The 13,013-nt window shown below is 41.4% G+C and overlaps 1 protein-coding gene across 5 annotated transcripts in view; it reads right to left on the bottom strand.

Annotated features, from left to right (window-relative positions):
- Positions 1 to 13,013, bottom strand: part of LOC117213690 (teneurin-a) — a 702,857-nt gene that overhangs the window by 440,034 nt on the left and 249,810 nt on the right. For all 5 annotated transcript variants that reach the window (XM_033459237.1, XM_033459239.1, XM_033459241.1 and 2 more), the window contains exon 3: positions 5,935 to 5,993. The gene's annotated coding sequence lies outside the window, so the exon portion shown is untranslated. The remainder of the gene's footprint in view (positions 1 to 5,934; positions 5,994 to 13,013) is intronic.

Genomic DNA, 13,013 nt, shown 5'->3' with positions numbered 1-13,013 from the left:
AGCTGCAATTTTTTTGTGTCCAGTCAACTACAAAGGATATGCATATTTTAACGACTTTACTAAAGGACAAAATTTCAAATTGTACTAAAATTCACTTTGATAAGTTCGTTCCCTGTGTTTGCAGAAATGTACGAATATTACATACGAATGTTTATACCGTTTCATTTAGTAATTTACATAATAAAAACACCAGATGTAAAATAATATCTACAAATATCCTATGTTCGCTTGTTTATGAACAGTAATCAATTAACTATAATGACAAAAATTAATATTTCTTGTTCTAACAGTAAGAAATAAATAAGATTTGATTAACGATGATTTGAATTTCCCGCTGCTTCTTTGACGATATCACATCGAATGGAAACTTTACGCCAATTGATGAAAGGAAAACAAAAGGAACGAAGAAATTACCGTTTAATTGATTACAGAGAAGAATTTCCACATTCGCCCGTCTGCACAGGTTAAAGCACCAGTTGATTGAAGACAAACGGAACCATTGCTGGATCTTCCAAAAGCGACTCGTTTGAGATCAAGAAAGAGAAGACGTAGCTCTAACTGCAGTGATTGCGAACTCGATTGCAACGTCTATTTCTAGGTTCGAAAATGCTTCAGCCTATTTCGTGAGATTATCAATGTGGATTTTTTAGCTAACTTTATAAAATATTATAATTCATTACTACTCTCTTGTTTGATTCGAAATTTCTTGGATTAAATAGTCGTGCATGTCTTTCAACTAATAAAGTTACTGTTATTCGTCATCGTTCGAAGTCATTATTAAATCTTCGTCTATTAAATTTCTTGAAGTTTATTAGTTCAATAAATCGGAATAATTCGAAGGTTGTTTGATATTGAGAAAGAAAGCTTTTAATTTCATGACGCGAATGGTGACACCGCTATTGAACTGTTTCTTCCCCTTTTATGGCTTTGAGCTTCATGAACAATTCCACCGATGTTTCCTCCAATAAAGGAAAATGATACTTCGACCTTCCCTTTTCCCCCAATTTCGGCAGTAATCCCGGAGAATGTGATAAATTTCATAGACTCGTGTCAGATGGTAAACACTTGACCATAGCTTCTAATTAGTTCCGCTTTCAATTGAAAATGCAGTATAAAGAAAGAAGTTCCTTTTGTAAAATATTTTTATAAAAAAAAGATAAAGGGGGCGTTTAGTTAATAAAAAATTGTCACTTTATACGATCAAAAATTGTCACTTCGAAGTCGCGTCGTTTAAAATTCATATCGTATACATATATTTCATGTACGAAACATTCAAAATATTCCAAAGTAAAATATTCGATATGCTCTTTATAGAATGACAATTTTTGATCCCTGAAAAAAAAAAAAAACAGAATAGTTATTTTCTCTCGTAAATTTGAAATCCGTCACGAATAATAAAGCGTGCACAGTGGATCGTTCTGTTACTGTAAACGTAATTATCTGAAAAACGAGTTGTGTGGAAAATAATACAAATATAAATTTAAAATGTTTCGCAGTCTTCGAGTTTTAGCGTTCAAACTCTATTTTCTATATTTTGAAAGTTAGGGGACAGAACAAATCTTTCTCCAAATTACTTATTGGTCGATAAGAAATTCAGTCGCATTAAAAAGAAATACTACGCGCTTCTATGAAAAAAACGCAACCTTCCTTAAACAATTCATCGTCTTCCTCTCATATTTCCCGAGGACAATGTTGTGTATGAAAGCAACCACAATTAACAACTAAATCATTCAAGCACTGTGTAATGAGACAGAGCACGAAACGCGCTATTAAGCAGAGACAAAGACACATTCGAAGGGGGTAGCTTCCGACAGACGATCGCTTCGATCACGTTGGAAGGAAGCCCGGTATACACGTTAGAGGTTCCAGCTGTCGGTGGTGTATCGCGGTCACAGTAATCTACGAGGCAGTTTCGTCTTCATTTGCCAAATGGTCGGTAAATCCGCGTGTCACACACTGCCACGTGATGGAGGGAGAGAAGGCAGTTCGGCATCGCGTTAAGGCGAAACTTAACTGCGATGTAAACTCACTTTGGCCGCCGCTAGACCGCCACTCCTAACCAATACCGAGCCGCTGCGGCCATTCAACGACTCTCCCGTCGAGATTACGTAGCGTAGCCCTTGATCTGTTCCTACCGAGTTCTAGGCAAAACGGATTTGTTTTACTGCTGTCTTTGTGTAAACGTTCGCTCATGGCGTTGCTGGACTTGTATTGTTATTACGGTACTTCGTGAAATTCACGAACTTGATCTGCCAGTAGTTTTGTGGAGAAGTAAACTTGAACGTGTTCTAACTTTGGTATATGTAGAACAAATAGTTAGAGAATTACCGATTGTTGCATTGATGAACGTCACGTTAAGGGTAGAGGAGTGTAACAGATTTATGATACGATAAAAGCATTTGCTATTTTTGGAAATTTGAATTTCGAGAAACGTGGGAAACTTAATTCCATATAATTGGAAAACAAAATGAAATTTTAAAAGTAGAAATAACTTCCATGTAGCGTGATGCTTATTATGGCACATTGGTTTGCCGAAATAGGATTTATTCTATGCACATTTTATGTGCAACACATTCTTCTTGCTAAAAACAAATAGCTTCTATAATCTTCGCGTTACGTTTGTTTTAACCTGTTAACGGAGCTTTTAAGAATCTTTGTCCATATAATACTCTTATGCTATTTTTAACCATAAAACACGGTAACAAAGTTCAGGTGGAAACTCTGTACGATATTCTCTACGAATGTATAGAAGAAAACGTAGATATACAAAATGTATATTCTAAAGTATAGAAGGAACATTTCTGAAAACATTTTCTTTTAGAAGAAAAACACTGTTATTTTATGAGAATTTAAAATAAAAGAGAAGTTAAAATAAATAAAAGTACTCTTCAGCAGTAACCCTATTGACACGCGCAATGTCGTAAACTTTGACGAATACTGGAATACAGAGTATAGAAAAAAGGATTTTTAACCGTACTTTTAGTCCAAAGCACCCGTAATTGTATCCTCTGTTAGGGAAATATATTTAATTTTATGACAGAGCACGCGCTCATACATTCGTTCGTATTCTCAGGAAAAACGAATGAAATCGTTCAGTTGCAAACGTCGTAAAAAAATATACTTTCATCAAACTCACTTGCTGGCGTTCTTAATCATAAAACGAACCGAAAACGCATTCCACGGCACTTCTTTATTAATTCAACTTAATTACGTAACGTATACCACTATTAACTTCAAAGTTCAAAAAATTGTAACTTAAACCACGACACTTAAGGCCACGCGCACTTTTGATGAATTTTTTTCATCGGCGAAGAGCCATCGAGCTCGAGTAATTTAAACTTCAAGAAGCATCGTGCGCGGGTTACCGGAAATGCTCGTTACGCGGCGGCTATCTTGACGACATTGGTGAGAAAACGACTCGACCAACTGAAGGCTGACCACGCTAACGAAACACGAAAATAAATCGCTAAACTGGAATGAAGTGTTCGACTCATAATCAAAGGAGGAATCGAACAGTCCTGGGTTACGAAAACATTTCTAGAGAAACGTTCTAAAATTAACATAATATTGAACTGCGAAAGGAGGAAATGTTTGATTAAAAAAGGTCGTACGTTCCTAAAAGAAAGAAAGAAAATGTTTGTAAAAAGTTAAAAAATCCTCGTGCTTTTGTTAAAATGAAAAGGGTGGAAAAAATGAGCAAAACTTCCAACCTAAGGAGGAACATATTCGATAGATATAGTGAAAAACTTTGAAGTATGTAATAAACTGTATTATATATGGTTTTCGGCTGAACTTTTTCACTTGAAATATTTTTGCTCCATTTAGAATTTCATAAAAATGTTTCGTACAAAAATTGCGATTTTAAATACAACAGACATATTTCATGTGACAGAGTCCGGTGAAATAGTCTGTATATAAAAATTTGAGCACACGTTTCGTCCATTATTTTGTGACTGATTGCCTTCCGTTATAGATGGATTAAAACGCGCCATATTATTTAATAGGAAAAGATAGAAGCCGCGGGTAAAAGTTTTTTCAACGTCGAACGAAATTTGACGGGAAAGGTGTGTCGAAAGATTTTTACGTTACTTTCACACATATTACCTATTATTTATCGTCTTTCCTTACGGACAAATTTAAACATAATATCTAATCGATTCGCCACAAACTTACCGAATAAATATTTAATTCATATTGATAGGCCGAGTAATATCTAAATATAAGATTAGTTTTAGTAATTGTCCCGAATATCATTTATTATGTGCATATTTAATTATACGATAAATTCAAATCGAATAAATTTTGGTTCGTAATATTTCATTATTAATAACGTGAAATGGGAATTCCACACATATTTGATATATCTCATTTACATTCAAAATAATCCAAAGACTTGAGCCGTAATAATCGGCAAAGTAAGTAAGATATACTGATGTTTTTCGTCAAACGGGCTAGATATATATTCCAACTTCGTTCGGGCTTGAATTCAAGCAACTATTTTACTACTTTCAAGTTTCTATCCTTCACATTAGTCGAATAACATTACTCGAAATGGATTAAATCGACTAATCTGAACGAGGCATAAATGAGCCAAAATTTTTAGAAATAACCTTCTCCGATCATATATCATCATACATATATTTACGGTACTAACCTCCCAAAATCCAGCTTTATTAATCACTTAACCAAGACAGTAAACCCACCCTATGCCCGAAATCAAACGTCACCGAATTGCCTGCAGACCATAACACGACCAATCCGGAGGGGCTATTACCGCTTCGAAACGAGACCCGTAACGATGCTCGTTTCCCAAGACGTGCAAAAACGTCCCCTCTGCTTGGTGACCGCCTCTTCCGGATCGTATATAATTCCGGCTTTCGTTTCAGCGAGAAAAACCTCTCTTCCTCTTCTCTTTCTCCTTTAACGACGGTCCGAGCCGCGATCTCGTGAAAAGTCGGAGGCGTAGTCCGCGATATAAAGCCCCGTGCTATTCTCCCCCGACTGGTGTCAACTCCCTGGCGCGAGAATGCAAAGCGGAACGAACATTAAGTAAAATTCCGCCGGGGCGGTGCGACGTTTTACGCGCGGTGCGCCGCATAAAGCCTCTTACGCGCAAGTAAATTGTAAGTCCCTTATAGCCGACTGGTCAACGGCGTAAGCACTTTCGTTCGGGCCGTGGCAAAAACAGCGCCGGGTACGACGTAAGGAGATTAGGGTCGTTATTGCGCGCGCGGGTCCCTCGGCTGTACAGAAGAGAAACTTGCGACGCGGAAAAGTCGTCAGCTACCGTCGCGGTGTTTCCAAAGGTGCGGCGAAACCGCGAAAGTGACAGAAAGCCGGACACAAAAGAACCGTCCCGTATTAAACGGACGAAGTTACACAACCGGCTGAACGGGGTGGCGTAAAAAGCGTGCGATTCACTGTTGGGAGGAAAGCCGGCGATTGTCGAGTCTCGCGTCTCGTTTTCTTTCTCCCTCGGGTCTCAACGATGTCCCGGGCGATACTTAACGGAGTACTTGCACCGGGAGATGTAATTGATGGCAATTTGATTGAGCCAAGTCTGGGACGAAGCAGGTACTTTATACCTGATGCTTTGTACCATTGTGGATGATTATTGGACTTTAAACGGTTGAGAGGGAAGAAGGGTTTGTGTGGAGATTTGTTTCGAGCGACAGAGGATAGGGTTATAGATGCGTGCGCGTTGGACAACTGGAACTGAAATTGAATTAGTAGTGCTATCTATGATTACGTTTCTGCGTGTTCTGGAGCAGCATGAAATTTTATACCGAGTTTGTATACGTTGTATATTTGTCGGAATATTGGTAAGCGTACGTGATATTCGGTTTTGAAATTGTCTTCTTTAAACTATAATATATTACATTCTACAATTTCGAAAATTCACTGCTGTGTAAGATGAATAAAGTATATACTTACAATGACACGTCAGACTGGTGGTCAGAATCTGCTTGTTGGAGTCCGCGTGCTCGGTAGAGCTGAAAATTAAGAAATCAGAATATGTAAAATATATCCATAGAGCAGATATAATCTTACGTAAGATATTTCTCTATCGCACTTTAAACGCGATATAAGCTATAATACTGTTTCATCGTGCCTTCACACCTGTTACGATCACCATTCACAAGAGAAGAACATCCTACTCGCGGTTGTATATTCGGCATTCATAATGTCCAAAGGATTAAGTTCAATCCTACCAACTACTGTTAACCCCGACGCAATTAGGTCGACCAATAAGATCTACCAAACTCAAGTTTGCGAATCTACAAATCTCTCTTTCGACCTAGGTAACAAACAGTCCTTGTTAAATTTATACTCGGACTTAATAAATTTACGAACGGTATCGCGCGGCGGATATCCAACCAGTCGGATATCTGGCCACGGTAGCGCGATGCTCTCTGTTGGCGCTCGGTTAATGAAGAATTAAAGTCGACCTCCGCGTTCCTATTACGGAACGGTATGTTGGAACGATACACGGGTCGAGAGAGAGCCAGGCCGGAGACCCCGTGGATTCCGAGGATCCACGAGCGGTGCATGTTTGATGCCGGAAGTGCTTCGAGGCCCGGGCCTACCATCCTCTGGCTGCGGTTTCCGCAACCTCCGTAGGGTCATTAGCCAACCATTCATTATGCAAGTGCGAGGCAGTATTGCGTCAATATAGGAGGGGGGCGGCAGATTGTTGGCCCAATCGATAACAATGCGCCTGTTTACCGGCCGGATAATCAACAAACGCAGCTTCTGCTACCTGCTACCTCCGAAGACCAAGCAAGTGGGAATTACAATCTGCCTCGTTCCGAATGATATTGCGTCCCGGAAGTGTTGCGTCCTCTGCCACCCTCGTCCTCCTGCTACTCGCGTCTACGTATACTCGTCAGCATCTCTCTTGATCCTGTCCTCTCCCTGTTGCTATTTACGCGACACAGTAGCTGGAGTAGGTGGAAATTCAGAATGGAAGCCAGAGGGTGTTTTTGGGGATTCACCGTTGATTTTGCTGGTGTCAGGGACAGTGGCGTTTTGCCCGTGGATTTGGAACTAAATATTTTTCGACGTTGTAGTTTTGCTAACCTATCAAGGGCTAAGCAGTGAAAGCCCGCTATGTATAAAAAGAGAAAGAATTTCTATAGATCGAAGAAAGATAGTTTAACATATCGTTATAAAATACTTCCTAAAATATTTCTTCAGATTTTATATTTAAATACTAGGTAGCTTTACCATAAAGCTTTGTGCCATATTCTATTACCTCTCGAGATTTAAAAAAATTGTAATCTTGCTCCAACTATTAATCATACACTATGTTTCTGCTGTTGTGTCATCCACAAAACAGTGGTTTTATCCATTCCAATCTTCAGAAATCAATAATTCATAGACATGAAAGCTTCCATTCGACCGAAGAAATACCGAAAACATTAATTCCACGTTAACTACAATACTATACCCAATTTCATTGAACCTTAATCCCTCTCTTACCACAATCTCCCTCCAAAAAAGTAACAAAGATATTCCGAGTTATCGTAACAATATCGGACACCGTACGTCAATCAGATTTCCCTCTAGTACCCGATACCGCCCCACAAACCTTAGTCACGCAACAAAAACATCCAGCAGATTCCTATCAATTCCTTTCCAATAAAACAGGACTTGCGTAACCTGTTACTCAACCCGTTGCAGAAAACCCGATCTAACCTGTCAGACTATTCCGGATAGAGCACTGGCTCGAGCGTCGTAGACAGGGTTCCATAGGGGCCACCGGTCAAGCAGCCAGAATTCGATATTCGTCGGCGTGTCGGGCGCGACAGACAAGCCGGAAGTATGAAACGCGGAGATGAAAGGGGGCCCGGGCGATATTCCGAAATAGGAGACGGAAAGAGCAGCATGGGCGAAAGGGAGCTGAGAGGGAAGGGGAGGCGAAAGGGTGGAGAAAATGGCCGGGGGTTGGAGATCGACGGCCCCTTTGATCTAAGTTTCTGGGAATGCAGGCCGAAGGGACAGCGTGCGTAGAGCTGCCGCCCAGGAAGTTGCTGGTAATTTGCTTAGTTGAATTAGATTGTGAATTTTGTACCGCAGTGTTTGAGACCATCGCGTGTTCGTCTGTCGCTTCGCCCCTCTCACTTGGCCACCCCTTGGTCTCTCACCCCCCGGTCCTTTCGCGCTCCCGTCGTCGTCGTCGTCGTCGACCTTATAATTACTGTTCTATCTTCAGAGAGAGAGAAGTTTGCCAATTCGTTGCCGTCGACGGAAATCCGCGCTTTGATCCGCCAAGAAGCGGGTGCCACCCCCGCCATTTCACCATCCTCTTTCGTTCCGTATCTGGGGACACTTGGGACGTTCCGCGGTGAAGAGCGGAATCGCGTGCGATTATGCCGGCGTGATTTCCGCCGCTTTGATCCGGATGCTAAACGGAAAAGATGATCGCGAACGGGAAACGCAGAGCTGCTGGGAATAAAATTAATCCGACATCAATGGGACGCGAGTGTACCGTGGCTCAGACGATGTTCTCGATTACTTCGGGTTTCATAGTTCGAAATAAATACAAAGTCCCTGTGGGGAACGGGTGAAACGTTCGATGTGTTGTAATTGCGTTTGATGTCGCGAGTTAATCGCACCAAGACGACGGTTCCAGGGGTGGGTTAATGAGATCTGTTTTTCAAATCGATGCCGTTGGTAAATGGCTTAAGTAGCAAGATTGTTCAAAGGAATGGCATGAAATAGCGGATACGAGCAATCGTGTGCATCGGTTCGCTTTTTACAACAGACCAAACCCAAGGACGTTTCACATTACTTTCCACTTTATAAAACCCTTCGTACATCCCTCAAAAATAAAAAAAAAAAAAAAGAATTCTCGCCATCCTATAAATTCCAAAAGGAGAATCTCCACCACCATATCCCACGAGACAACGACGATATCGAATTCGCATCGAAATCTGTTCTCTCGACTGGAGTTCGTTGCACCCCGTTCGTTGCTCGCGTTCAACTACCCCCATCCCCGAAGAGTAACGATCAAAAAGAAACGAAAGAAAGAAAAAGGGGAAGCAAAAACGAGCAGAGAAGGAAGAAGATCGTCAGACCGTCGACCCAAATTCCATCATCGTCGAATTCCTGGCGGCGCGGTCTTCGTGATTCGCGTGCGGATCGCGATACCGATAGACGCGAGGTCCTGGCTACATACCGGCTAGAGGGTGGAAGACATAGAGAACAGGCGGACGAGGAGGAAGGGGTAAGTATGTATATATGTATGTACACGTATAGATGCAGGTACCATGCCACCGTGCAGGAGGTGTACGCACGCCGTGCAGTCGGATATAATCCCGTGGAAACGGTGTTCCCGTATGCACGAGCTGGCTGCGTGTGCACGTGTGCGCGGGCCACGCGGCAACCGTGCGAATCCTATACGGCGGGCTTCAGGCACGAATGGGGGATCAATGTTTTATCGATATTGCAGCAGACGCGGCACTGATACGTCTCGAGTCGGCCGTCGTGCATATATAGTGCGTGCTTTCTCCCGTTTGCCGGAGGATTTATGGATTAGCGTTTGTTTATCGCTGTCCTCGCCGCGTCCCGACGTTCTACTGTTCGTTGTTCGCCGAGGGATGCTTTTTCTACGAGGATGCTCGCTTCGAACCGTTAACGCTTTCCTTTTCGTGTTTCGTTCGTACAAATAGAACGAGGTTCGTATAATTAGAAGGACGCGCGATCTAGCTGCTTAGGGTTTGCGTTGCATAAGCTGCGCGGGGATGTCACTTGAACCTCTCACAAGACAAACTGATCGACCTAATTTTCAATAAATTTTATAATTTTATTGCGTAAGTTACTTTAAGAAATTGCTATTCAACCTCCTCGGAAACAGATGATCTTCCATCAGAGAAACATGTAACGACAAAAATTCTGGAGAACACGAAGCTGCAGGTCGTACACGATGCTTCGAACGGGATTACCCGTGTGCGCTGAAGCGAAATCGTGGAAACGCTTGTCTGCCTGCATAAAGTATCGATCAACGCACGCGTTTGCCTCCGGTTTTCCTGCTAGACGATGCAAGCGCGCTGTCACAGAGACATCACCTCTCCCCGGAGGGAACTTAAAAGACGAGCGCAATTTTATCGCCTGGTCGGCGTATCGAACACCCGAGGTTCGTGTAAGGAGAAAAAATTCCAGCGATTAGGGATGGGTTGTAAACAAAATAGCGATGGAGCAATAGTCTAGAAGCACTTTGCGTGAACGCGAACCTAGAATCCACGAGGAACGGAAATGACGGAGAAATTCAGACGAGTAGAACGAGACAGGAGTAAAATGGGCGACAGAGGGGTAAGATATGGTAAACGTGACGAAAGAGGGAGACGGAATTGTGCAAGGGCGGATGGAGGATGGAAAGAAAGCAAAGAGGTTGCCGCCGTCAGGAAACTTTTGTTTAAAATTGGAATTCCTTTGCGGCTCGTTGGGACTAGGAATGCAGATAGGGTGAAGGCGACGAAAACCGTGAGAGTGGTTGAGCGAGGGTGCGGCAAAGGGAGTGTGGAGGGAACACGAGGCGAGGGTATCCGAAAAAATGGCAACGCACGATATTGTTTCGTCATAGAGGGAAACTTAGTAGCAATGGGTGCAAGTATACTATCTTTCAAAAATATACGAACACTTGCTTTATATCTTTGACAAGATTTATTCGCAAAATTACATTTATATTCGCTTATAAAATATGAAAAAAAATAAAAATGGGGAAAAAAGAGGAGACGAGGAATAAAAATCGAAATTTGCGCAAAATATCCAAAATATCAAATTCGAAGAGAACAAGCACCGCAATTATTAACCATACGACGGCGTACGAGCTGTCGAGCAGCCAGGAACGCCGATAAATTCCGCGGGCCGCAATGTTCTTCGACTAAAGACAAGATCTACATGCCAGCGCTCGAGCTACCGATAAACACATACTATTCGGCAAACCATGGCAGCCGCTTAATTAATTTGCAGCTATCTTACGAGAAGCTGGAATCATGTTACCGGTACGTATGTAGCCGCAGCTAAACGCATTAACCCGTAATTATCGAAATTACAGGACCGCCAGCAAGCCAACCGAACACTTCCTCTGGTATCTCTAAGACGTATCTTCCCACTTTCTCCCTTTCTTTGTCTTTCTCTTACGTTCTCACACACTCCTTCTCATCCTTCTGACGCACCATTCTGCGACCTACTGCGGATACTTAAATAAGTGTCCCATCTCGCTAATTATTCGAACGCCCTGATGGGCCGATTCTCCCGCTGCTCTGAACTCCAGGATATATAGATCGTGACGCGCTGAGGCGGGTTTTAAGAAATTGAAATTTGATCGGGTGGGGTGTACTAATTCGACGGATTAACCAAAGGAATTGTAATCGGAATTTTCGGAGACGTTGAAAACACACAGGAAAAACGTGTTTGGGGCACTGAAGTTTGGAGAAATGATGATAGCCGAGAGTGTAATTGGAGAAATGGTTGATTGTTCGGGCAATTTGATTGAACATTGTTTGGATAAGTTTACGGATGTTTTCGTTCGAACGTTTCATGTCCGACTAAGTTGGGACTTCTCTACTGTGTTGTATATTACCCGACTCTAAATTTATTTTGCTATTTTTCAAATGATTATAATTTATTTTATAATTATAAATTCTATCTGCTTTACTATATTGGGGACGAGTCGTGCAGTACAGATGAAAATTATCTGGCTTTTTTTCCTGAGATATTAGCACTTTTCTTTAGATGAACAAATTAATATAACAATTCCGTGTAACATATTTCGGAAACATATTGTTTATTCCATTGTTCTGATACGTTAAACGTTCACATTCCGAGTGTTAAAAGTTATTTTCTAGAGCTGATATATTGTTTCGTACAGATCACAACATTTTTACTTTTGCAAATTGCCAATTCTTATTATTGAACTTCATAAAATTAATTTTAAATTTCGATTTTCACCGACTCCAGCCCAAGATACAACAATAAAACTTAGAGCGATTGGTACTGCACGACTCTTTCTTAAAATTTCTTTATAGACTCGCACGAAAAAGAACCGAACGATCATTGTAAGATTACGTGGAATAAAAAGAAAGAGTAGAAAGAGGAAACGAAGAGTAGACACGATCAACGATTGCCAGAGAAAATGGCACCACGCGGTAGAAGCTTCTTTAATTTGTAGTGGAAACGGTGAGCGAATAGCCCCGGAATCTCGCATCCGGATTGATCGTCCGGAACTATGAAATATCGTCGCGACCGATGACGTATTTCATTTTGCCCGTCACTCATTTTTCTCTTCCTCCAACCGTTTTTTTTTTTTTTTTTTTTTTTTTTAAGACACCCATCACGAATATCGACCGGCTTTCAATCGGCCAACAGATGTCCGAAGAAAAATCTACGCGAGCCGTGTTTCAGCAACCCGTCATCGACGATGTCGTTTTCGATGCTGTCTGCGTGTAACGATAGCCTGAGTACGTCACATAAATAAGGCACATTTCGAAATTGTAAAATAGGAAATATGATAGAAGTAAGAGATATTTGCACACCGTTTCTTCCCATTTGTACAAGGTGTTTTAGAATTCAATGGGATATTTCGGTGGCTGTCAAATTGTTTGGAGGATTGTGTCGTGATAAATAAAACATATCATACAAACCCATAAACATAGACTTTTATATACGATATATAGCATCACGAGATTAAGGAGAACACATAAAAAAGAAAGAAGAATCGACAAAACAGATCGTCTAAATTTTTGTGTCTTATATTAGATATGGAATGAGTTTCTTTGAAAAGAAAGACGAAGGATCGTGAATGAAAAAATGCATTTTTCGCGAAAGCGTGTTAACAAAATGAAATGGGAAGAGGAAGTTAATTTTTACCATTACCCGTGCCAGCGGCACCCTTTTAACCGTTTCCGTCTTTCCGGACTTTTACCCTGATGAGCTCTAGACAGGGTGTGGCTGATTCTGTCAAGGAAATTTAGTGGCGATCCTGGCGACCAGCAATTAGAGAAAGTAGG

Source organism: Bombus bifarius, unplaced genomic scaffold (assembly GCF_011952205.1).
Source record: "Bombus bifarius isolate JDL3187 unplaced genomic scaffold, Bbif_JDL3187 scf7180000009125, whole genome shotgun sequence".
NCBI lineage: Eukaryota > Metazoa > Arthropoda > Insecta > Hymenoptera > Apidae > Bombus > Bombus bifarius.
Note: the sequence above shows the minus strand (reverse complement) of the source record. Positions and strands in the feature narration are given on the sequence as shown.